This window comes from Megalobrama amblycephala, linkage group LG6 (genome assembly GCF_018812025.1).
Source record: "Megalobrama amblycephala isolate DHTTF-2021 linkage group LG6, ASM1881202v1, whole genome shotgun sequence".
Taxonomy (NCBI): Eukaryota; Metazoa; Chordata; class Actinopteri; order Cypriniformes; family Xenocyprididae; genus Megalobrama; species Megalobrama amblycephala.
The window spans coordinates 12,205,400-12,232,217 of record NC_063049.1 but is presented as its reverse complement, the minus strand read 5'-3'; the positions used below and the strand labels follow the sequence as shown (position 1 = coordinate 12,232,217).

Genomic DNA, 26,818 nt, shown 5'->3' with positions numbered 1-26,818 from the left:
AAAAAAATTGAAAAGGAAAACTAACTTTACTGAGCTCTGAGAGCCCCCTAGTGGTCGGGAGCATTTCCGTTGTGTTGCGGCTCGATTTCGTTGTGTTGTGACCGGTTGTGACTTGTTTCCATTGTGTTGTGAACTTATGTTTGCTTTTTAAATTTTGTTGTGTTATTATTCATGTTGTGTTTTGTTGTGCACTACTGGGCCATGATGTATGGAGTGATTAAAAAAAAGATCCAAAATCCCCTCAGTAAAAATCTTTGACTCTAAAATGTCAACAAAATGAAACAAGAATTTTGAACCTGGCTTTATCCAATTATCCTATGGAAATGTATACATCCAAAAATGAAAATTCTGTCATCATTTACTCACCCTCATGTCATTCCAAACCTGGATGACATTCTATCTTCCATGGAATACGAATGAAGATATTTTGGAGAATTTTGATAACCAAACAATTTTGGTGACCACTGACTTCAATTGTAAACTATAGAAGAAGAAGAAAAAAAAACACATTTCTCAATATCTTCTTTTATGTTCCAAAAAAACTTTATGAAGCCACAATAAATGACCAATAATAGTGTAGTATTTTTTTTTTTTTTTCCACAGTTCATTAACTTTTAAAAACATGGATATATGCATGTCATACATCTTAGGAACTGACAAATTACCCATCGAGGACTAATGCAAGCACAACACTGGGAATTATAATGCTCTGTATTGTCTTTGAAAAATGGCCAAAAATAAAACATGCTGTAGATTAATCACAGTGGGGTATATGATATAGCACAGGCCTCATGTGTGCAAACGATGTATATGAGCACTTTGTCTAATAGCACATTATTGGTCTCGGGCTTATTAGGGATCTGTTCAGTGAACACATTTGTGTCGTCTAGACTGTAAAGCAGGGGGGGGGCTCTACCACAGACCTAGTGTTACGGTACTGGATCGCTCGAGACAAGCTTGCATCACACACACCACACACATGATCTGCCTCTGCACAAAGTCAGAGAATTTGCCCTCGTGAGTTCATTAATCATGGCCTTTAATTGCAGCTGATTGAATCGCAGCCATGCAGCTGCAATGGCATAAAAAAAGAGATGGGAAAAACTGATACAAGGCAGTCTTTGCAGATGACAGGCCTCAGTTATACTCTATAGCATTACAATGATTACTCTTCTGACAATTGCGTTATTAGCTACAGTCCAAACCCACAGAGTCTGCAGAGCAAATTTTACACTGGTGCCAATTCACAAGAAAAGTCAGTACTCATTGACTCCGTAATATGTATTTTCATTGCAAATAAAACAGGCGAAAGCCAGACCACTTTGGCGGTACATTATTAGGAAAACAGAGACCTCTCGGAAGCAATTAGTTGTGTCTACTTCTCATTTAGAGCTAAGTGTAATTGCTCTCTTAATTAGGCTTACAGCCCTGACACAAAGTCTAATCTGGCATGATTCTGACTGGAGGTTACAAGACTTTCACAACTCAAATGGCAGGGATCTGCACTTAATGCTGTAAAGAAAGAGCACACACAAACAAGCGCAGGCACGAGTGCACAGGCTGCTATTGCTTTAGATAATGGATGGATTAGTAATACACGCACACAAACAATTAAAAGTGAACTTAAATGGCCTAAATAAAAATAAAATTTGCTAATAATAATTCATATAAAACAAATATAAAATATAATTCTAAATATTTGGACAACACTTAAGCAAGACATAAATTTGGTAGTAAAAAAAACAAACAAAACAAAGTTGCTCCAAATTTATTTTAGAGAAAGATGCACAAACACACTTTGCAAGTAAATAATTTGACAAAAATACATTTATTAAAAAGTATTGTGAAACTTTGTGGTTGTCAGATGTTAGTAGTTATTTTTCATTTATATATATTTTTTTTATCATTAAATGCTGTATTATTTATGTACACACATATTTGTGCTTCATTACATTTTTGTTTTTTACTAAGATTTATTTATAAATCAACAATTTTTATATCAAATTTAAAAAGTATTAGTATTAATTCCATTAAATTTTAAAATGAATGGAATTACATTCAGATCATAGTGACTCGTGTCAGTGTCTTAGAACATTTTAGGGTGACTATATACATATATTCTAAATAAATCTCTCTCACTGAAAAAAATGGTACATTATGAAAACATTGAGCTAAATATACCTGAGAAAAAAAAAAAAAAAAAGCTTTTTTCTCCCACTCACGCCAAAACAATTTTCCAAGCAAATGATAATTTGTGCTCAATTGAAAGTAATCATATCAACCAATAATGAGTGGCTGTCAGGTGTATGATTATAGGTTGCCAACTTAAAGCCATTTGCATTTATTAAACTAGACGTGTGGGTGAGTCTACCAGCGCACTGAAACAACACAGATTCACAAGACACCTTAAACTTGCGCTGATGACAGCAAAGCTCAGCGATTTTTTTCTGGGAGAAGCCTTCAAGTTCTCTCTAAATATAGCAGGATATGCTCCGCTCGATCAAAGGCCAAGGAAAGAGGAGCCGTTGAAAACCTACAAAGCAGAGTTAATTACAACAGAGCGGCATCTGCATATTCAAGGAGACCTCTGCTAAAGATGTGGGTTTCAGGGGGCAATTAACTGAATACAGCATAATTACAGCTGTCTTGCACTGCTCTTTTGGCTGGGCTTGACTGCATGGGGGGTGTCTTACAGTGGCAGCCCATTCCCCATACCCCACCACCAGTGACAGAGCACTTTAATGAGGCCAGCCATGCCAAGTGTGGGGCTGCCCCTGTCTGAGAAAGCCACTAAAGACATCACCCACTAACAGAAGAGATCCCATAGACCCAAGCATTCCCTAGGGTTCTTGAAAGGTTTTTGTTGTTGTTGGGAAACAAACATGCATATATGAAATATGTGGCATTTAACAGGCCACAAAAATGTTTAGCTGCAATATCCATGATCATCTTATTTGTGACTGTATTTTAAAGTATAGGCTTTAGATAGACAAGGATCAACTTATTGACAACATCTAAAACAAACGCAAATTTTACAGACACACAAATCTTTAGAAATACTGAACTTGGAATTGAAATTGACAGGACCTTTGTGAGGGTGCTGCTGCAGATGGAAAATATCAGTACACTATCTGTAACATTTGGGCCTGGTTTCACAGACAGGGCTTAGATTAATCCAGGATTAGGCCTTAGTTCAATTAGGACATTTAAGTATCTTTTATAAACATGCCTTGAAAAAACATTATTGGTGTGCATCTTGAGACTAAACAACGTCACTGACATATTTTAAAGGGTTAGTTCACCCAAAAATTCTTTTATCAATTACTCACCCTCATGTTGCTCAACCCAAAAGACATTCGTTCATCTTTGGAACACAAATTATGGTATTTTTGATGAAATCCGAGAGCTTTCTGACCTTTGATAGACTGTAACATTATTACCACTTTCAAGGCCCAAAAAGATAAGACATCATTAAAATAGTCCATGTGACCTTAATGTTATGAAGTGACAAGAATACTTTTTGTGTGCAAAAAAAAAAAACGAACGAAAATATTCAACAATTTATTCTCTTCCCTGTCATGTTTCCTCATATTGTAAACACAGTGCAGCACTTCTGGGTTTTCCGTCGGAACGCCGGCACATTATTGAAAGTGGTAATAATGTTACAGTCAATGAGAGGCCAGAAAGCTCACGGATTTCATCAAAAAATCCTAATGTGTGTTCCAAAGATGAAAGAAGGTCTTAAGGTGATGATACACGGTGCAACATTTTGAGCAATGTTGCTTGGGCACTTTCCCATTGAGAATAAGCAACACATTTCTATCTGGATACTTTAGAGAGGTCATGGGCATTTTTTTTGAGATCCTCCAATCAGAATGCTAGCAGCCGATCACGTGACTGGCTTGGAGTTTTCAGAAAAAATTCAGAAAAAGATGGTGGCCTCTCAGTGGCAGTGGAGCAAAGAAAAGGAGCATGAACTTATATATTTTTACGCTGGTAAGTTGTCATGTGTCAACCCAAAACAGGGAATTTACCTCATTTAATGCTTAAAATACCAACAGATGTCCAATTTAATGTACCTAGGCTATAATTTGGCCATCGAATATTTTTTAGTTAAATGCTAAAAAGACGTGCTTCATGCAACGTCTGCAGTGGCATAGGCTGTAAGGAGTATGGCATGTGAAAGTAGCTTTGACGTGATTGACCTGGGTTCAAACTCGTTCTTCTCCCTTTTCCCATCACAAATCAGGGGTGCATTTCCCAAAGCGAACTATGGTCGCAAGTTCCGTTATTACCAATAGAGTTCAATGGGACTTAAGACCATAGTTGACTAACGATGCTTTCGGGAAATGAAGAAAATATTTGAAAAGTTGAAATAAACTGCCTAACAAGTGTTTAATAATAAAGTATCAACTGGGTTGGCAATAGATTTGCTCCTCTCTGATTAGTTGCTGCCAACTGTCCGTTGCCCTAATTACTTGCCCTGTGTCTCACCAGGTTGTCCGTTGATGGCAGCATTGCCCAAGCAACATTGCTCATTGCAACATTGTGTATCATCACCTTTATGGATTGGGAATGACATGAGGGTGAGTAATTAATAACAGAATTTTGGGTGAACTAACACTTTAAGATGTCAGTGCAAGTTGCTTTCAGTTAAAACAACTCAAACATGCATTTTAGTCTAGGACTAAGCTTAAAGGATTAGTTCACTTTAAAATGAAAATTACTCCAAGCTTTACTCACCCTCAAGCCATCTTAGGTGTATATGCCTTTCTTCTTTCTGATGAAGACAATCTGAGTTATATTAATAAATATCCTGATGCATCCAAGCTTTATAATGGCAGTGAACGGGACCAATGAGTATGAAGCTCAAGAAAGTCCATCCATCATAAATGTACTCCACACGGCTCCGGGGGGTTAAATATCCATATTTAACAAGTTATAAAGTAAAATATCTAGCTTGCCAGACCGCCCTCCATATTCAACTTACGAGGCGTAACTGATGTCACGTCAGTTAAGCTTTTTCGTAAGTTGAATATGGAAGCTGTAGGACGTAGCGTAAGCGTTTTGAATTGCGAGAGGCATTACACTTTCTTCCTGAGTTGAATACAGAAGGCAGTCTGGCGGAAGATACATATTTTATTTTATAACGTGTTAAATATGGATATCTTTCTTACACAAACGCATCACTTCAGAAGGCCCTTATTTACCCCCCCAGAGCCGTGTGGATACATTTATAATGAATGGATGCACTTTCTTGAGCTTCACACTTGTTGGTCCCGTTCACTGCCATTATAAAGCTTTGATGCGTCTGGATATTTATTAATATAACTCTGATTGTGTTCATCAGAAAGAAGAAAGTTATATATAAATAGGATGGCTTGAGGGTGAGTAAAGCTTGTGGTCATTTTCATTTTAAAGTGAACTAATCCTTTAAGCCTTGTCTGTGAAACTGGGGGATAATCCACTGAAGGCGAGTTGAGATGAGAACCCAAGTGCAGTTTTATTTAACAATGGTAAAAAAAGAATCAAATGACTTGAACCTACTTGACTTGAACCTGCTTGACTTGAACTGACTTGAACATAAAACAAGAACCGAAAACTCACCACCAACAAGTTATATCAACAAAGCTAGACATGGCACAATGGAAACATAATGGCTATATACACAAGGACCAAAAGTAATGAACCAATCAAATTATGACACATGAACAGGTGGGAAAAAGATATCAAATGTCTGTATCACATGGGGGAAAGAGGGAGTCACATGACACTAGACAGGAACCATGGGTGCTTCTCAAACGGAATGCTGCATCCTAGTGAGGTTGTGTCCTTCCTAGTCCAGTCCTTCTGAGGCTATAGGCTAGACTACTGCTCAACATTAAACACTAGAATGAGACGTCTAGTAAATGCACATGGCGACATCAAATATATTCCCGCCCCCATGGTCACGACACGAAAATACTATTACAACTTAATTTTGTAAAAATACTTTGTATTAAAAACCTTAATATTAACTGGCTTCTATTAATACAATACAGTGAATGACAGCCATCTATGGTCTCCCAGTGGCTTACATTATTGGCAGTTTAGTGTTAAGTGATTAATTTACTGGAAAACAAATGATAACATCTATACTTTAATGTTCGAAAATATTATTTTTGTCTTACATTTCATAAGAATCTCAGACAAGCTTATCAACTCATTTTCCATCAGTTTATTTTTGTAAATTTGGAATGTGTGCGAAGGATTGTGGGTGCAAAGGATGCGTCCTTCAAAACAGGCCGAATGAAGGACACGAAACGAAGGCTGCCTTCCAAGGATCTTTCAAATTGAACTGGCCTTCAGCAATGTTTGGTGACGTGGCAGCCAAGATATGCAGCCTTAGTAGAATGCAGCCACATGACTATGACAATATACAAAATAAAAGACATGACATCTTGAACTGAGAACAAAAACCTATACAATATATCACTGAAGAAAAATGGAAAAGCATTTACTCAATCATATTATTTGTGGAATCAAGTTATGTGGAGTTATGGAAACTATACATTATTAAATCATGTAAATCCAACACACTTTTTCAGTGCACAGGACTCTTATTTTTCAGTAAATGGTGGAGAAATTTTGAGAATGTTACACTGATGTTACACTGATGTTACATGAACATGTTCTTAGTGATTTGTGGGTGTTAATTGTGCCAAATAAACATGATGATGTTAACACTGAATTAATCTCATGTATTATAAACACAAATTAATTTATAAATTACAGGAATTCAGTATTCTCTGAGCCCCAAATGAGTCATACACTTTTGTTTGTTTGTTTGTTATTGAAGCTCTCCACATGTTCACATTGTGCAAACAATATGCACACACACATAAATACACATACATACATAATGAATACAACTGAATTAATGAATATTAATGAGGTCATTTTGCAATATCTGGACACAAGTTATGGGCAAAAAAAAAAAGGTTTTAATTTATATATTTGTGGTACACAGTTCCTATATCTTCATGAGTTTTGAAGATTATGGAGAACCGCAGCCATTCTGCTAATAACCAGACATCATTTCGTGTTTGTGTACGTGTGGTAGATCAGGGTCTCCAGGCATTGTGGATTTGCTTCCCTGCAGAAGGCTGTTGAGCGAACATTAATGCACCCTGGCCAGTCAACAGCAATGCATTTCGACAGGGAGGAGATTACTAGTATTTATCTTCACTAGCACATTAGAATACTGCCCCTCGCCTCTGCTCGTGGGAGGCTGAAGTAATTGCCCGCATGGCCTGCAAATACAACACAACAGAGATCCAGGAAGTTCTGAAGTCCTAGGGCTTCACCTTGATATTTTTTTCTCTTGGAGAGGTGAAGTATTGACTGACTAAAGGCCAGCAGCAAGACTCAGAATGAATTAGTTTCACAAGACCTGCTGTGATTATTAGAATTTAACAAATGTTTGTCATAATTACTCAAGCATTCCCTATTTTAAATAAGAGCCAATACCAGATTATTCATAGAAACATTTATTGTTCATAAGAATTTGAATACATATTCATAATGGAATCTATATAAATGCATAAGTACATATAATTTATAGGTAGTTCCATAACTGGTCACCTTTTTGTTCATGTTTTTCATAATTTTAAATCACCTTTTTGTCTGTACTGGTTCATTTTAAATAGTCCTAGGGTGTGACTGAATAAAAATATTATTATATTTAAATATAATTTAGAGGCAATCATAATATAATATAATATAATATAATATAATATAATATAATATAATATAATATAATATAATATAATATAATATAATATAATATAATATAATATAATATAATATAATATAATATAATATAATATAATATAATTTAGAGCCAATCATAATATAATATAATATAATATTATATAATATAATATAATATAATATAATATAATATAATATAATATAATATAATATAATATATTATAAATGACTGTCTGTCAATGGAGAAAATGCTTTTTTGAAAAGACTCAGTCATGCTAAATGAAAGGGCAGATAAACAAATATCTCAAACCCTGTTTCCAAGTTTGTTTTCCCTGGCCTGGGGTTACATGTAAGGGTGTGTTATTTTAAGGTGTGGCTGATCAAGCTTAAAGACGAGTCTTATCCTGGCTTATAGTAGAAAATAGGATGGTTTGGAATGGGACGGTTTAATGATCCAACGCAGCTCTTTCATTCAGAGTGCACGCATTCCAACGAGACTTGAGCAATTGCACGCAAGCTCCCAAGCACGCACCTCAGGCACTGTCAAACTCTAGCACTGTTTTCCTCATGCTCGCTAGCTCCATCAGGACAATTCACCACACAAAATAAAGCCCTGTACAGAGTGCTTGCCAATGACACATAATTAAAGTCACCACGGTGCAGGAGACCTTGCAGTAGAATCTGTTCTCTTGTCTTTCTATTCTCTTGTCCTGGGGCCATACGGGATGCGCAGGGGGCAAATGATGCGTGCATAATGCTAGCTAGTCAGAATGGATGAAGTGAGAACCTGGGTGTGCCGCCAATGGCAGAAGCTCTCTTTTTGCCAAACCACTTTGCCCAGAATCTGCCATACAGCTCACGCAAGAGTCCAGTATATATATTAGAGAATATATCTCACCAAGTTCAAAGAGACACCAGCCATCATGTCCCATTTCAGCCCTCACACAATTTTTCCTTCGTCTATTTCAGGACACCTCAGATGCCAGTGACAAGTCTGGCGGCCACAGTCGCCAAGAGAGTTCGGAAATGAAATTACAGTGTAAATCATGCACGTCACTCTCTGGTGAATTCAAGGTCCAAAATGGTTTCGGTGAAAGCCATTTCACTGATACTGTAAAAGTTTAGAGTGACTTTAAATTTTAATACAGTATGAAAGTACAACTAGTAGCCAGAAATATACTTTAGTAAGTTCTTTATTATATTTATTATCTTGTATTATAATATTAGAATATGATCAAATTTATCATAAATGAAATGCTACATCTGTACGATATATTTAAATATGAGTATTTAAATATGTATATCTTATTATACATATTTAAATTATATTGTATCATATTTCTTATTTCTTATTATATTATATCTTGTGATATTTAAATATAACCAACAACAAAGGTTATGAAAAAAATGTTATGCATTAAGGCATGAATTGATGTTTTTTTATTATTACTTTTAAATTACTTTTGATTCTGGCTGATAACTGCAAAACTCACAATCATAACACTGCAAACACTCCACCCATATATTATTATTGCAGTTTTACAACATAATTGTCATGGTCATGTTTAGTTTCATTGTCTTGTTCTGTTTAGTTACTAGTAAGAGTTTTCTTTGTCATAGTATTTGCCTGTGTTCCCGTTCATTCATTTGTTGTTCCCTGTTCCGTTGATTATCATTTCTTGTGTATTAAAGCCCTCAGTTTTCCTCAGTTCAGTGTCTTGCCTTAACATTATTTTATGTGTAGTGTGAAACTCTTTGTATTTCTTCATTCATTCTGCCACACATCTCTTTATTGGATATCAATCAGATTTGAAGGACAAGTTTAGAGTTTATACCAAGTTAAGGCTTACAAATGACTTGGATTGTTTTATTATTATTTTAATATGTTTCTTGAGGTTCACTTATAATGTTAATAAAAAAAAAAAAATTGCACAAAAAACAAAACAAAATACAAATACATATTTATGACGTGATCCAGGACAGCAATAAAATAAGCCATCCAAAGCGAATGTTCTGTTACTCTTCCATTTGTCCTGTTTCTAACAGACTCAAGCACGTGATGTATATGTCAGAAACTGAACATGCATCTGTATACTGTATCCAGTGTAGACACCGTCAGTGATTATAATAAATTCTATCTGCTTTTAACACGACGCTCACATCCAGTGTAGGCAAATGCCAGCGGTTAAGTCACTGAATGCCAGTGGGCGGGGTCTATGGTGTGATGATGCATAATTATTCATCAGTCAAGTCAAGTCAAGTCACCTTTATTTATATAGCGCTTTTTACAATGTAGATTGTGACAAAGCAGCTTTACATTGATAACTGGTACATTATTTGGCTGCACAGAAGCTCTTAAAGAATAGTGCCAATGCAGGCAGATCAAAGCTCTGTTGAATATCAAATGTCAAGTCAAATGTCAAGTGTCCCCAACTAAGCAAGCCAAAGGCAACAGCGGAGGAACCCAAACTCCAACAGGTGACATCAGGTGGCAAATCAGTGTCTTGCTCTGGAAGCTGGTATATGCAAATGAATTTCCCTGTGTGACATCACAGGTACAGCAAAATCAAAATGAGCCATTTTTGGAGCTTGATTAAAAAAATAATGTTAATAATGAGGAAGACATACTTGCAGAATGTTGTAACAGTTCAAAGACTTCTTAAATGTCAAAAGATCAAGGCAAATCTGATTTCTCACGTCATGACCTCTTTAATCATAATGCTAATCTTACCCTTGTCGTAAAGGAGTGTGCATATAGGGCCAGATTTACTAAACGGGGCAAATTAGCATGAGAGTGCAATTCCACAAATGCACCGATGGGAGTGGCAAGTTTTGCACGTGATCTACTGCTGACGCGCAAATTAAAGAACATAGACGCAGTCAAATCAGTTACATAATGACCAACGCAATCTACCAAGAGCAGCGCAAATTAGCGTTGGGTCGCAAATAAACAGAGCTCATGCTCATCAGGTGCGGGTCGACACAGGTGCAACTTACATGTAATATATGGATAATGTCTTTCTCTGGAATTCCAAAGAAATTATTACGAGTGGAAAATATTTTCTCCCTTCTACCACGCACTCGCTGTTCTCTGTGGTGTCTCCTCCTAGCAGCAACAATTGCAGCCATGTCACAAAATGTGTTAAGACATGCTTTTTTTTGCCATTAAATAATGGCGCAAATACCAATAAATTGACTAGCATAAACATTAGTAAATCACATTGCATGATTTATTTAAATACTCTCCTCCCATAAATTTTGCGTCTGAAAAGGAAACTCATACAAATGCATATGCAATAAGTTCAGTCTTAAAAACAACTTAGTCCACACCTTTTCAGCACTAATTTTGCACTGCGTGTCTTTAGTAAATCCCGACAGTAGTTTTTTAAGGCCAAAAGAGGGTTTGTGCTGCTGCAAGCTGTTAGTAAATCTGGCCCTTAAAAGTATATTTTTAAAAAACTGTACTAGCAGATAATATTATTTTATTAAAATAAAAGGCCACTTAAGAGAGACATTTTCATTATTTTTGTACATTTTTGTACATTATATTTTAATATTATTTTGTCATGCTTTTAATTAAGTGTTTTATTTGATATTACATTTAAAGTAAATCCATTTTAAATGAAATATAATGTAACTTCATCATTACAAATACAAATTATATTAAAGTATATTTCTTGTCAGCACATTAAGCAGTACACTTGATCTATATTTCAAAGACAATTGAAGTAATTGTGAATTTACATATAAATATGTATTTAACTGGGCCAAAAAAAGCACTCTAAAGTATTTGAAATTGTGCTTTCTCCATGTAACACAATGTAAGCAAGTGTCTGTAATGCTGCACAGCAAATGGGGCAGTTGTGGCCTAATGGTTAGAAAGTTGGACTTATAACCCAAAGGTCATGGGTTTGATTCTCAATACTGACAGGAAACAACTGAGGTGCCCTTGAGCAAGACACCCAACCCCCAATCACTCCCCGGGCACCGCAGAGAATGGCTGCCCACTGCTCCGGGTGTGTGTGTCCACAGCTTGCAGTGTGTGTTCACTACTCACTGCTCCTAATGTATGTGCACTAACTTGAATGGCTTAAATGCAGAGGACAAATTTTGAATATGGTTTACCATACTTCGCCTTCACATCACTTCACTTATGTTTAGAACATCCCAAGGGGGGGAAAAAAAAACATTAGTGTACAAACTAAACAATTCATATCTGCCTGTTTCTATTTATGCATGCTGCCGAGAGAATATTGCTAAGCCTGATCACACGCATGGGGCTTTCCATTAGCGTCTGTCTATGATGGCACTCATCCACTGCTCCTCAACACCACTAATGAGAAGCACACCCGGCCTGTGCCAGAGCCAGACACTCCACACCTCTCACACAGCTGCCCGTTCGCTGCTGAAGATGAACAGGAAATCACCAAATCAAATTCCCAACACAGTGCTAAGGATAAATTCTCTCCAGATTCCTCTATAGAACTCAAGGTCATAGTTTATCATTATCACTTCAGTTCATTTTGGTTCACTTACAATCCTGCAGCCTGTATGACTCCTACCGCATGAAAAGAGCCATAGAAAGGTACGATCAGGGTTTATTTTAGAACAAACACAGCCCCTTAGCATTAATCAAAATTGGCAGCTCAATATAACGTGTTTCTCGTATACATATGGAATATGTTAAGCAATACAACATATGTATTTACATTTCAAGCTTGTTTAGTTGTGTGTAGTGTTGCACATTCTGAGTGCAGTTACGACTTACCCAAACACACCGCCTAAACGAAGTGATTGACTACAAAGCTACATTTAGCTGGAGACAGTGACGATCGATGGTTTATTTTATCATCTCTTTTTGCGATAAAACAAACAGGATAATATTTCATTGTACTGAATAGTTCATGTGTAATAAACTATTGCCAAAAACCAGTGATGATAGTTGTGCATTAGCTTGAAACACTAGTCTCAGCCATACAGCACACTCATGGGCCGCACACAAGTCCATTCATTGGCTGGCTGATGCATATTGGCAATCTGAAAATTGGCAGTTCCAATCTGATTGGCTGGTCTCAACTTAACTTTCAGTAGTCTCAGTATACCAATCCACCTGGAAACAAATGGGCTTTTCATGTTTCACTTAACAGTGTCTTTTTAAACCCTACTTTTAAAGCAACATTTCATACATTACAATCATATATTTTTCAAAAGTTAGGGTCAGTACGATTTTATAATGTTTTTGAAAGAAGTCTCATGCTTAACAAGACTGCATTCATTTGATTAAAAATACAAGAAAAAAGTAATATTGCAAAATATTTTTGAAAAATAAAATCTTTTCAAAAGATTCCAATCTTCAGTGACACATGATCCTTCAGAAATCATTCTAATATGATGATTTGGTGCTTGAACGATCTTAGGATCTGTTTCAGTAGCAGCCTGTGTGTTTAAGAGAGCAACCGCATATTTTTGTTTGAAACTCAAAACCAGTTAACTGCCAGTCTTATCTGGTACCCAGAAATGTGTTAACAGTCTTCAGCCGAAGAGCCGAAGAGGTTAGCCCTAAAACTGGCAATGTATCCTGTGGGATACAAACATTTGAGAGGCTGTGGAGCGAGTCAGGGAAAGTTTAGGTCTCATTTCTTGGTTTCATGTTGAAAGGGTTGCTGTTGTGAATATTTAGATATATTGACTTTTTTTGAATTTTTTGTTTACCTTACAGGCAGCATTTTAAAACAGCATGACCCCCTGTAGTTGGAAATCTACTAACCTTCTGATAAAACTTGCTATATTTCACATATTTACAATATTTGGAGGGACTTGCACGTTTAAAAAGTTGTTGTGGAGTGTTAGCTTATTACGTTTATGTTGACATTTTATTAATTTAATTTATACATTTTTTATAATCTGCTTGTAAATGTTTGTATCCTACAGGATACATTGCCAGTTTAGGGGTATAAATCAGCTGAAAACAGAATGCTTGTTTGGAAATGCGTAGTACAACATTATAGCCAGATTTTTAAAACATTTATTCTCTCGTAACTTAAAGCAAACATTCTTTGTAAAATTCAGTTGAACAATAAGAATAAGGCCTATTTATTAATATTTATTAGCCTACTTTATCATAATTCATATGCAAATTTATAGGGTCTATAATTTATCAATATTGCCAAAAATTTGCTGAAAAACCTGTCGTACGCAATCTACTTAATGGCTTCTGATTGGTAGTTCATAATTTTTTTCAAGTAACCTCTTTTTTACTCATAAATCTTTAATATTTTTTATAAAGTAAATGTAAGATAAACATTTTCTGGAAGGAAGCAACTTGGTTTTACTAGATTATTCATGCCTCATTTTTATGTTAAAATAAAAAAATATATATTTTACATTGTTTTCATGTTAATGTAAATATCAAATATGACACAATAGGTTTTTAGGTAACATTTGTTTGTCCATCTCTCAGTTATCATTGATTTGCATATATCTATCTATCCCGGTGTGAGAGGATAGAATATACAGTTTGTACAGTATAAAAATCATTATGTCTACATTGAGAGTCCCCACAAAGATAGCGATCCAGATGTGTGTGTGTTGTATCATACAAAAAAAAATATATATATATATACAAACTTGTATATAAATATGTGCATGTTTTTTGTTGTGTTGTTGTTGTTGAGCATCATATTTATACATCATGCTTTTGTAGCTCATAGGCCTATATGCAATTTTTTGCAAATCAATGATAATTGGGAGATGGACAAATAAATATTCTGCAAAAGTATCATATTTGGCATTTACATTAACATGTAACAATGTAAAAAGTAGTTTATTAGTATTGTAAATAGTCATTTAACATAAAAAATGGTATATGAATATAAATAATCAAATTGCTTCAGTACAGTAAATTTTTGTCTTACATTTACTTTATATGAACTATCAATCAGAGCACAGAAGGCATGAAGGAGATTGTGTATGACAGGGTTTTCAGCAAAGTTTTGTTCATATTGATCATTTATTTGCCCTAGAATTTTGCGTACTAAATATGTTACAGTAGAGAAATATATTAATAAATAGGCATTATACTTATTGTTCAACAGAATTTTATGAAGAATGTTTGCTTTAAGTTATGAGAGAATAAATATTTTAAAATTTGCATTGCCAAATAAGCATAAATGAATAAATTATCAAATGGTAAATGTAGAACTAATAAAATGATAAATTACACAATTATTAATGATTATAAATGATTGTAAATAATAATAAAACAAAATTATGAAAATTAAGAAAATAAAACATAGCAAAACATCAGTACATCTTCTCACGTGATCTGGTAAAGAGACTGGATCAAATATTTCTGGTGTGGAGATCCAATCTAACAATAAACATTTATTATTATTATTATTATTATTATCATCAATGTTGAAAACAGTTGTGCTGTTTAATATTTTTTGTTAAAAATGTGATACCTTTTTGTCTTCGATGAATATAAAGTTCAAAAGACCAGCGTTTATTTGAAATAGAAATCTTTTGTAACATTAGAAATGTCTTTGCTGTCACTTTTGACCAATTTAAAGGTCCCGTTTTTCGTGTTTTTTTGAAGCTTTGATTGTGTTTATAGTGTGCAATATAACATGCGTTCATGTTTCGCGTGTAAAAAAAACAGTATTTTTCACATAATTTACTTATCTGTATACCGCTGTTTCCACTGTCATAAAAACGGGCTTATGACTTCCTTGTTCTATGAAGTCCCTCCTTCAGAAATACGTAACGAGTTCTGATTGCGCCAGCGGTTCCTGTGTTGTGATTCGACAGCAGCTTCTGCTCCATCTTTCAAGAATAATCTTTGTGCGAATCCGGCATTAAACTGATTGAGATTGAGGAAGCTGTCCTCAGCAAAATGTGCTGCACATGTGGATTATAATTTTCGGGAACCGAGTTAAACATAAATTGTAACCATTGATCTCTAAGTACAGCGTCCCTGGGAAGGCCAAACAAAGGTGATTGGACTGCAGGATGAAATTAACAGCGTTTCGACGACATGGCGACAAACACACTCTACAAACGCAACTCTTGCTCTTCTCCATGGGAGCGCAACAAGACCACGCCCCCTTTTTTGTGTATTCCTGTGGGCGGAGGTTAGTCAAAAAACTGTTTTAGTGACGTCATTAAAGAAGGAAGTAGAGGGATGTAGTCCAAACCGGCCGTTCGATGTAGGCGACTTCTGTTAAATAAAATATCTCGCTTGGCATTGAACTTTGAGCTTTAAAATTTTTCAGATTTTATTTATACTCTAACAACAACATTACACACTAACTAAAGTTTGAAACATGGGATCACGAAGAACGGGACCTTTAATGTGACCTTGCTGAATAAAAAGTATTAATTTCTTTAAAAAAAGAAAAAGAAAAAAAGAAAGAAAAAAACCCACTGACCCCAAATTTTTTGAACAGTAGTATAAATCACTCAAAATCTGAAGACTAAAAGAGCTTCATACGGTCACAGAAATTTGAAATTATGTGCAATATTTCATTTCAGCAGTTAAGGAAAAATAAAAATAGTGACTACTTTGTGTGAGTTATACTGCTTTCGAATTGACAGAAATTATGATCACAAAGCCTACACACATTTCTGCTTACTGTGGTCTATTATTGTAGCACCAAAAAACTAAACGAAATGTGGTTGGTCACTTTATATGTCATTTAGACAGTCCCTTCCTGTCTAAGTAGGCGGTTCTTGTTCAGAATAACCAGTGGACCAGATTTCAACTATGCATCGGCCTCCATCATGAATAGAGCAGAGAGGCTCGGTTATGCGTTTCAGCATGTAATAACCCTTTTATTGCAATCTAAGCTTAAAGGTTTCACAGGGGAGGACTGACCGTGGAGAGGCCAGAGAAAAGCCTCTTTTTCAAAGGGCTCTGCCAGGGCAAGAGACAAGTGGAGGTGCCAAGGGCATTTTATCACAAACCTCCCATTATAAGGCTTTGATGTCCCGCAGCGCAAATCTCTGTAATAACTCAAAGCAGAGCTGTGTGAGCATGCTCCGGACATCTGTGACAGATGCATATAGGGCCTGGGTTGACTGTCACAAAACCGTGCAGCTCTAACAATGTCTCTGTGGCCTTGTTAGTCACTCAAAAGTCCAGTCGCCACAGCACGGCTGTTTGCTTATTACAAGGCTCACAGGAAATTAAGTCTCTCGCTGTGTAAGTGTTTGGTTTTGTGTGACAACATGTTAAACTATGTGCATGCATTTTTTTGTGGTTGTGACAGATTCAGTAAACTATTTTAAAATATTTTAAAATATAGTTTATTCCTGTGATGGCAAAGCTGAATTTTCAGCATCATTTCTCCAGTCTTCAGTATCACATGATCCTTAAGAAATTATTAAGTCAGAAAGCTACTAAAGACATATTTAAAACAGTTCATGTGACTACAGTGGTTTAACCTTAATGTTATGAAGCAACGAGAATACTTTTTGTGTGCCAAAAAAACAAAATAATGACTTTATTCAATAATATCAAGTGATGGGCGATTTCAAAGCACTGCTTCATGAAGCCTCTCAAAGCTTTACGAATCTTTTGTTTCGAATCACTGGAGCGTGTATCAAACTGCTAAAGTCATGTGATTTCAGTAAACGAGGTTGCATTATGTCATAAGTTTTTCGAAATTTCAAAGGTTCACCACTGGTGGGCATGGCTTTGGCAGTTTGATACACTCTCCGAACCACTGATTCAAAACAAAAGATTCGTAAAGATTCAAAGCTTCATGAAGCAGTGTTTTGAAATAGCCCATCACTAGATATTGTTGAATAAAGTCGTTATTTTATTTTTTTGGCACACAAAAAGTATTCTCGTCACTTCATTACATTAAGGTTGAACCACTGTAGTCACATGAACTGATAATTTGTGTTCTGAAGATGAACGAAGGTCTTACGGATATGGAACGACATTAGGGTGAGTAATTAATGAAAGAATTTTCATTTTTTGGTGAACTAACCCTTTAATAAAATTCCTAGTTAATCATTTTATTTCATGTCTCAGAATGTTTATTTCTTGTTTGTAATTTCAACACTGCAACACCATAGGTGATGCTGTTCACTTTATTTAAACAACTTATTTTGATTCAACACCATTGTATTAGGTTTCTGGTTCAAATTCAATTGCCTCATGTTAAATTAAGTTGAAACAATTACTTTTTGACTTAACTTGATGTTTTTATATTAAAATAACATGTTTCAATCAAGTAAACCCAACCAGGACTCAGTCAAACAGGATTTTCACTTCCCATCATGTTTTGAAAAGGGGCTGAACTAGGAGTGTAAATGTTGAAATAAAGTGTTATTTTAAGCAGTTTTTAGGAAGATGAGAAAATGGAAAGACTTTTTAATGTTTACTGTTCTATTATGTTGGTATTTAAAAGTTTCTGTTAATTAATAGTTTTAGGGTTACCATTGTGGTGAATTGTTGCACTTGTGCTTGGGTTGAGGACCTGCTAACAAACTTTCAAATTACTTTAATAAGAAAGTAACCGCTGTGGTAGTGCTCTGGGTTGCATTTCCCAAAAGCATTGTAAGCCCATGTTGATTGTAAAACCATTGCCACCAATGGACTTCAATTTAGGCTTTACAATGTTTTTGGTTAAGGCAATTTAGGATGAATCCAGTATCACATCTAGATTTCTAACACAGAACATCACAAAAGTTATGTAAATCACAAAATTAAACAAGAAGAATTAATTGTAAAAATCAATTGTACATGAAAACAATTTATTTATTTATTTATTGCTTTTTATTTATTTTATTTTAAATGAACACAATTGATTCTAGTTCATTTAACATGGTTGATTCTATTGGATTTTACTTGTCTCAATCATGTGGAACCACTGTCCATGATTGAACTGAGTAAGTTGGACATAACTATTTTACATAGATTCTTCCTTAGTCAGTTGTTTTGTCACAACTCAAGGATTTTGCATAGAGTAAAAATAAACCTTTAAAGTTGGTTGTGTGGAAACACTGTCCATAATTGACTTGAGTTAGTTTAAAGTGTCATTTTTTTTGAGTGTATGGTAAAAAGGTTTTAATTTATTAACACTCAAAAGCTATTCTTTAAATTAATGTAATTAAATCATGGAAAGGATTTCTGCGTGATTAAATGGCTTTCTTTCAGCATTAAGCACTTTTGTTAGGCTAACTTAAATTGCATAGATTGGATCAACTTAAGTAAATGAGTTGGTCCAAAACATTGCAAATTAGTTGGGCTGACACTATTAAATTAAGCTGTGCCCAACCATAGTAAAAAAAGTTGAATCAACCTTAATAAATTAAGTTGACCCAATGTAAGTACATTAAATTGGAATAAAAGAATTGCATAGTGCTGAAATAAAGCAACTTAATCATGTGGAAATCCTTTCCATGATTTTTTTATGTTCGTTAGTTATTTTTTTTAGTGTAGTGAAATATCTCCTTCATTGACGCACTTCCTGATTTTGCAGAGTTCCTGGGTCAATATATTTTGCTGATCCTGGTGACATCATTCCTGTCTGAAATTTTAATCCTAACCCTATGCCCTACCCATAAGTTATTCTTAAAATCAGAGGGAAATGATAGGTGAATAACACTGATGTAGAAGCACCTATAACCCTGGTTAGCCTAAACTTGACATAAACTGCAAACTTGTCCCTTAAATCTGATTTGTTGATTGGAATGTTGTTCCAGGATCAACACAGATGCTCCACTGACATCCATTAAAAAAAAAAAAAAAGGGGCTCGTCTCCTTCCCTGCGTACTGTAGCGTTAGCAGGCATTGCACTTTTTTCAACTAAGGTGCAGGTTTGGCTTCAAGTGGCTTTGCTTTTGCCTCCATTGGTTAACACACACACACACACACACACACACACAAATAGCCAATCACCATTGAGTATTTCACTTTCAGCGGTTAGAGTGTTGAAAAAAAAAAAAATACAGACTCCATGCCTAAAGTTGGATAGGCTACAGCAATCAGCTTCACTAAACCGCCGAAAATGCTAGGTGAATGAATTATATATTGTCTTGCTGTATATGTGTCATTTTCTTTAAACTTTCAGTCTGAAAGTGTGACTCCTCTATTTTAAAACCCACCAGCTGCCACTGCTTGAGCACCAAAACAACATATTAGAATGATTTCTGAAGGAACATGTGACATTGAAGACTGGAGTAATGATGCTGAAAATTCAGCTTTGAAATCACAGCAGTAAATTACATTTTATATAGAAAATAAATAGAAAACAGTTATTTTAAAATGTATTGATATTTCACCTATACTGTTTTTACTGTATTTTTGATCAAATAAATGCAGCCTTGGTGACAATAATAAATCGTAATTATTCCAAACTTTTGACCAGTGTATGATATAAGGTAAATACAACTTGCTCAGAAAGCCTTGCATTGGAAAGAGTCAAAGAACAAATTATAGTTTAAGAAGATCTTCTGATGCATGGTAAGTGGGGGAAAAAAAACCTCTGCTTTGACTGATTACAGTCCTAGATTACATCTGATAAATCTGGATTCTCATCCTGCTAATAGCATAATAGTTAGCACATGTCAGACCTAATTAACTGAGCATCATACCAACATATCTGCATGTTATACTACATCAAACGGGCCAAATATAGCGACTGTGCACCTCAATTCATTTGAAAAATGCACTGCATCATTACAAGAACCATTAATAATCTTCTACATTGTATGAAACCACAACCACTTTCCAATTAGCCATAAACATCTTAATACATTAACAAGCAAAAACACACAAGCCATGTGTCAGTCATAATGAACTGGTTAGAATGTAAATTGCAGCTGAGGTAAGAGATGGGGTTGGGGGTTAGAGCTGTGAAGCTAGGTCGTTAGCCTCCGTCGTTAGTGGGTCAGTCTACATGTTTGCATTTGGCAGTGAACTGCAGGAGTTCAACTGCTGCCAAATTACTCACCAATGTTGGGAAAACATTGAACAGATAATTAGTTCAGTCTCTCAGTCCATGCGATTAACTGTGGCAAAGAGGCTTGCAAATGACTAGGCGACCAATATAGCAATTAGTCCAATGTGTGCAGTGAATGGATGATGTCTTTAAGGCAATCTTAGGCCACACCAATGCACTCAGTAGGCTCCAGGCAGACAAACAGCTTTCTCTATTAAACCTGCTGTCAAGCTCACTTAACGGGTGTTAGAAACAGGATATTCTTAAGTTAATTCAGATTCCGTGAAGAAGGGATAGTGGGGGAGGAGCCTGTACAGACACAAAGGCCAAATTAGAGTTAAGCCATGTACAAAGTTGCAACCTGATCTTTTTCCCAATGAAAACTGAAACATGGTCAAGGACCCTGTGTGTCACTAAAGGTATCCCTGGGCGTCGCAGTATAGACAAACTTGGAATGACGTTGCGTTCAATTTCTTGCCGTATGTGTCTCTGTTATTATAATTTTGGCTAAAATGTCTCCATATTTATGATGTTTGTAAGGTAAAACTGATTATACATTTTATTCTTTTCATATATACAACAATATTTAAGGTCTTAATTGCTGAAAATCTTCACATTCAAGGAATGCAGAAATATCTTGTTCAAAAATAAATCTGAACTTCGCAATTGGTCATGAGACACAAGAGAGCCAAGACTTTGCAAACAATTGCTTGGCCTTGGAAAACTTGGAATATTTGTATTTTCAATAAATTACTATGACTGGAATTCTAATCACCTAGCCTCATCCTGTGTTTTAATTGTTCTATATTGAGAAATGGTTAGGTTTAATGGTAGGAGTCAGATTGGTTGCTCAAAATGTCTAAATAGTGCAATCTAAATACAATTACTGTGGCTTTTCAAATTGAAAATCATACCCCAATATATATGTCATAATGACAAAATTATATCCCAATATATAATTTTATGATGATAAAATTCCCATGCCCTTCACATCTGTGCACTGATGCAAATGGTTTCTTATTAAAAAGCAATGGAGTTCCTACTTTGATGGTATAGAACAACAAGAGACACAAGGCGCTTGGCCGTGTTTCAGTATTTGATGCCTTGGGATTGAGATGAGAATTGAAAGTTGTTAGTAAATAGCAATCATGTAAATTGTCATGTGTTTATGGAAGAGTAATTCCTTAAGCTTTACATGATGATACTTATGTTGTCTTGCAGCTGTAAACAAGAAACATGAATGCTAACAATTTGGCCTGTTTGGTGTTGCATTTATTTTGACTAAAGTAATATTAGCAACCAGTGGCATATCATCTGGCAATTTTTAGTAAACCGCCATCAACACTGGCACTGTGTTGTTGATGCTCATTAGGAGCTGTTCACATAGAATGCATTTTGTGTAATTGCTTATGTAAACATGCACTAAAAGGATGTCTTTGGCTATACAGGATGTGATTAAGCATGAGAAAACTGTACCTAGTTGCAGTATATTTGTGGCTGTTACATTATTCTGACTCTGCACATCAGATTAAATTCACATTTCCCCATATCCCTGTAAGATGTTTACAAAATGAATATGTAGATGTCCATATGTCCATATGATTCTGGTCACACTAGTCCCAGATTTTCTTATTTTGGGATTGTTATCCATTATTCATGTAACTTGACTGAAGATAATTGACTTCAGCATTTCAGCAAAGGACGCATTGCCCCTGACACTGCAGAAACTTCACCCTGCTCTCAGGGGAACTATGTTTGCTCACTCTATCCCTATAGGAGCAAATGGACATTTGTTTCTCATTAGAGTTAAAATGTGCATTTAGAACTACCATTCCATCATTTCAATACAATTTCAATGAATCAAGTACAGACGTGCATAATGCACGGAACCACATAATAGCTCCAAGCAGACTTGACTATTGTTTGTGGAGACTGTGACTTGTGCTACATGGTCTTGTGAACTTTAATGCAATCCATGAGGACTTTAAGGTTATCCTGCTGAACTCATATGAGTGTGGAAATATGCATGATTTTTTAAATTCTGGCATGCTGATGTCTTAAAGTAGATCCTTCATGTCATTTGCATTTTCCTCTGTACTTATCCTTGTTAAAGAAGATGGCGCTAAAGCTTAGGCTGTTGAGATTAGTGAAAATGTCTTTTTCACCCTGTTGCATAACAAACACTGCAGTTGTTGAATTACTTGTTATGGTATTAATCAAAATAACTACTACAGTATGAATTTCATGATTATTAGCTGAGAAACGGCTGTACATGTATATAATTAAAGCATAACCTCTCAATATATATATATATATATATATATATATATATATATATATATATATATATATATATATATATATATATATATAGACGGCCGTACGCACATCGACTTAGTAACCCCAAAATAGTAACCCCTGACACAATGTAGGAGTAGTGTAAGCTTTGACTCCTCTCAGTTCAAACAAATAGGGCTGGGCAACAAACTCAAGCTCCTCTTCTCTCATATCGAAATCCTCCGACATTTCTCTTTAAAAATTCTCATTTTAGACTTCTAGTTCGTGACCAGTGTTTTGTTTTGCTCTCTCCTCTGTGCTTCCGCGTTTTTCAATATGTCATGCTTCAGGTCAGAGATCACTCTTTCGCCCGTAAATCGATGCGTACGGCCGTCTGTCAGAAGCTAGTTATTTCAGTTTTTAAAGTTTTAAATATGAATATTTTTCTTACACAAATGCATCGCTTCACTTCAGAAGGCCTTTAGTAACCCCCCATGAGCCGTGTGGATATCTTTTGTGATGGATAGAAGATGCACTTTTTTTTTTCCATCCTCTATTTACTGCCATTATAAAGCTTGGAAGAGCCAGGACATTAATATAACTCCATTTTAACTCCATCTCCATATTCGTCTGAAAGAAGGTAGTCATATACACCCAGGTTGGCGTGAGGGTGAGCAAATCATGGGGTAATTTTCATTTTTGGGTGAATTAACCCTTTAAATCATTCAAGAGCGATAAGACACGGAGAAAAAAAAAAAAAGAACTCAAACCTGTACTGGCATGTTGTCTGTGAAGCAGCTCTCTGTGAACAAACACCCGAAATGCGTGCACAGAATGACGCTACAAACAGTGCACCAGCACCGCATCGAGTTCTCTTTCATGCTTGAAGGGACAAAAACACAAAATTATGTTGAAATGCCAGTTATTGGTTAGTATCCTCGTAAGCAGAGTCTTAAATCAGTTAAAAAGTGTTAAATGATCGTAAAGAGAGTGAGGAAATATGATGCGTGTCAGATCCGTGTTATGTGCGTCTTAAAGTAAAAGCAGCCTAATAAACCTGCTGCTGTCATTAATGTTAATCAAAGAACAAAAGACAAAGAAAATCATTCACTGCTCTTGACTGATTTTTTTTTTTTGTAGCTTTCATAATGATTAATCTATATTCAATTTATAATTTATTCAGACAATACAGAATTTGTTCAAGAAATTATTCACTTTCTGTATATTTACCTGTTAGTCCTAAAATCTTAAAGCACTGTTCACAAGGTTAGATGGGTCAAAAACAATGAAAACAATAAACATTTTGTGTGTATTTTAGCAGGGTAGGTAAAAATCAGAACCAGCCCAACAGTAGAAAAAGCCCTTAGCATTTAGCCCTGACATATTAAAGGCACACCTAAATGTGACATTTCTTGCAATAGGTTTATGTGAAGATTGTTTTAAGTTCACTTAAATAAAAAGTTGTTATATATTTTTAAAGCCTATTAAATGTTACAAATGATAGCTTTCAATTATATTGTAATGTTGAATGGGTAAACAGTGCCCTCCACTAATACTGACACAATGGGTAAATATGAGCAAAGGTGGCTGTGAAAATAAATCTGCATTTTTTATCCTTTTGATCTTTCATTAAAAAAATTCACAAAATTCTAACCTTTCATTTAAGTTTCATTTAACAATTGAAAATGGGTGGAAAAGCTCATTATGAAATAAATGTTTTTCTCTAGTTCATGTTGGCCACAATTATTGGCACCCAATTATTGCAACCTTCTTTTCCCAAGATAACAGCTCTGAGTCTTCTTCTATAATGCCTGATGAGTTTGAAGAACACCCGACAAGATATCAGAGACCATTCCTTCATACAGAATCTCTCCAGATCTTTCAGATTCCCAGCTCCATGTTGGTGGTTCTTCTCTTCAGTTCACTTCACTCATTTTCTATAGGGTTCAGGTCAGGGGACTGGGACGGCAATGGAAGAAGCTTCATTTTGTGCTCAGTGATACATGTTTGTGTTGATTTTGCTGTTTGTTTTGGATCATTGTCCTGATGGAAGATCCAACCACGGCCCATTATTGGATTTCTAGCAGAAACAGTCAGGTTTTGATTTTTATCTGTTAGTATTTGATAGAATCCATAATGCTATGTATCTGAACAAGATGTCTAGGACCGCAATAAAGATCCAGCAGCATATTTAACAGTGGGCATGGGGTACTTTTTATCCCTGTTTGCTTCAAACCCATCTGGTGGGTTTTCTGCCAAAAAGCTTTTTGTTTGTTTGTTTGTTTCATCTGGCCATAGAACAAGGTCCTTTTTGAAGTTCCAGTCGTGTCTGACAACTGAATATGCTGGAGTTTGTTTTTGGATGAGCAAGGAGGATTTTTCTTGAAACCCTCCTAAACAACTTTAGGTGCTGTTTGGTCATTTTTTTTTAGGCTTTCTGACCCCAAGACTCTCCAGCTGTGATCCTTGGGAGTCTTGGGCCACTCAAACTCTCCTCCTCACCGTGCATTAGGACGCTATAGACACATGTCCTTTTCCAGGCAGATTTGTAACATCTTTAGTTGATTGGAACTTCTTAATTATTGCCTTGATGGTGGTTGATGGTTAGCTTTTTTCTTATAGCCATTTTCTATTACATCAGAACTATATTATTTGTTTTTTCTCATTGTGATGAATGATTAAGGAAATGTGGCCTTTGTGTTTACACATATTTGTACTCCTGTGGAACAGGAAGTCATGGCTGGACAATTTCATGCTCCTAGTCACCCTGGTGTGCTAAAAAAAAAAAAAGGAAATATGAATGGGAATATACTTCAGAGATATTTTACTCATAATAATTTCGAGGGGTGCCAATAATTGGTGCCAACATGTATTGGAGAAAAACATTTATTTTGTTTCCCTTCACTTTCAATTGTTTTACTTCAATGAAAGGTTAGAATTTTTTGAATGAAAGATCATAGGATAAACAATGCAGATTTATTTTCACAGCCACCTTTGCTCATATTTACTAAGGGTGCCAATATTAGTAGAGGGCACTGTATATTATGGCTAAAATTGAGAAAAACATTCACAGTGCTTAGTAAAAAAGATGACATTAAAAATATTTAAAATATACTGTATGTTGTTTCTACATTATTTTGGATATTTAATGTGAAAGTATTATAATATAAAAATATATTAAAAACTTTAATGTTAGGTGCGATTAATCGCGATTAGAGAAAAATGTACATATATATATATGTTTATAAACGTAAAGTTGATAGCTACTGTAATCTAAAATGGTCTGACTGTTGAAGGCTTTTAATGTTAGAAACAAAGAAAGGGGTTGAAATTTAAGAGCAGGGATGAGAACAGACAACCATTAAATATATGTCAGTTAGGGTCATGGCACTTGTCACAAAGAATTACCAACACCAGCTGTGTTTAACCCTACTGTCATATTCATTCCAGTTTAAAACTGATCATTTAATTCAGGGGTCAGAGTTCAATGGTCCACAAGGATTATTTGACTCTTTTCATGACCTTCATAGACGTAATTTGTTAATGACTGGCATGAGAAACAGAAATTAAAACTGGCATCACACCTTTAGTGAAGGTAAAGCTAAAATTCATGTGGGGACAGAATAGAAAGATGCAATGAAGATGATCTTTGTGATCAAGAGCATTACATTTGTAATCCAACTGGCCATTTATTTGTTCACTGATGTGGTCTTCTTGAGTTCAACTCACTGACTCAATGATCGGGTCATAGTGGTTTCTGAGTTTAATTAAAAAACAAAAAGTTATTTTACAGCATATAGGTTTGGAATGACATGAGGGACTCATTTTTATAGGTG

At 35.3% G+C, this 26,818-nt stretch overlaps 1 long non-coding RNA gene across 1 annotated transcript in view; it reads right to left on the bottom strand.

Annotated features, from left to right (window-relative positions):
• Positions 1-241: 241 nt before the first annotated feature.
• Positions 242-26,818, bottom strand: part of LOC125269895 — a 69,311-nt gene continuing 42,734 nt past the window's right edge. The window contains exon 4 of the long non-coding RNA XR_007185212.1: positions 242-481. This is a non-coding gene — a long non-coding RNA (uncharacterized LOC125269895). The remainder of the gene's footprint in view (positions 482-26,818) is intronic.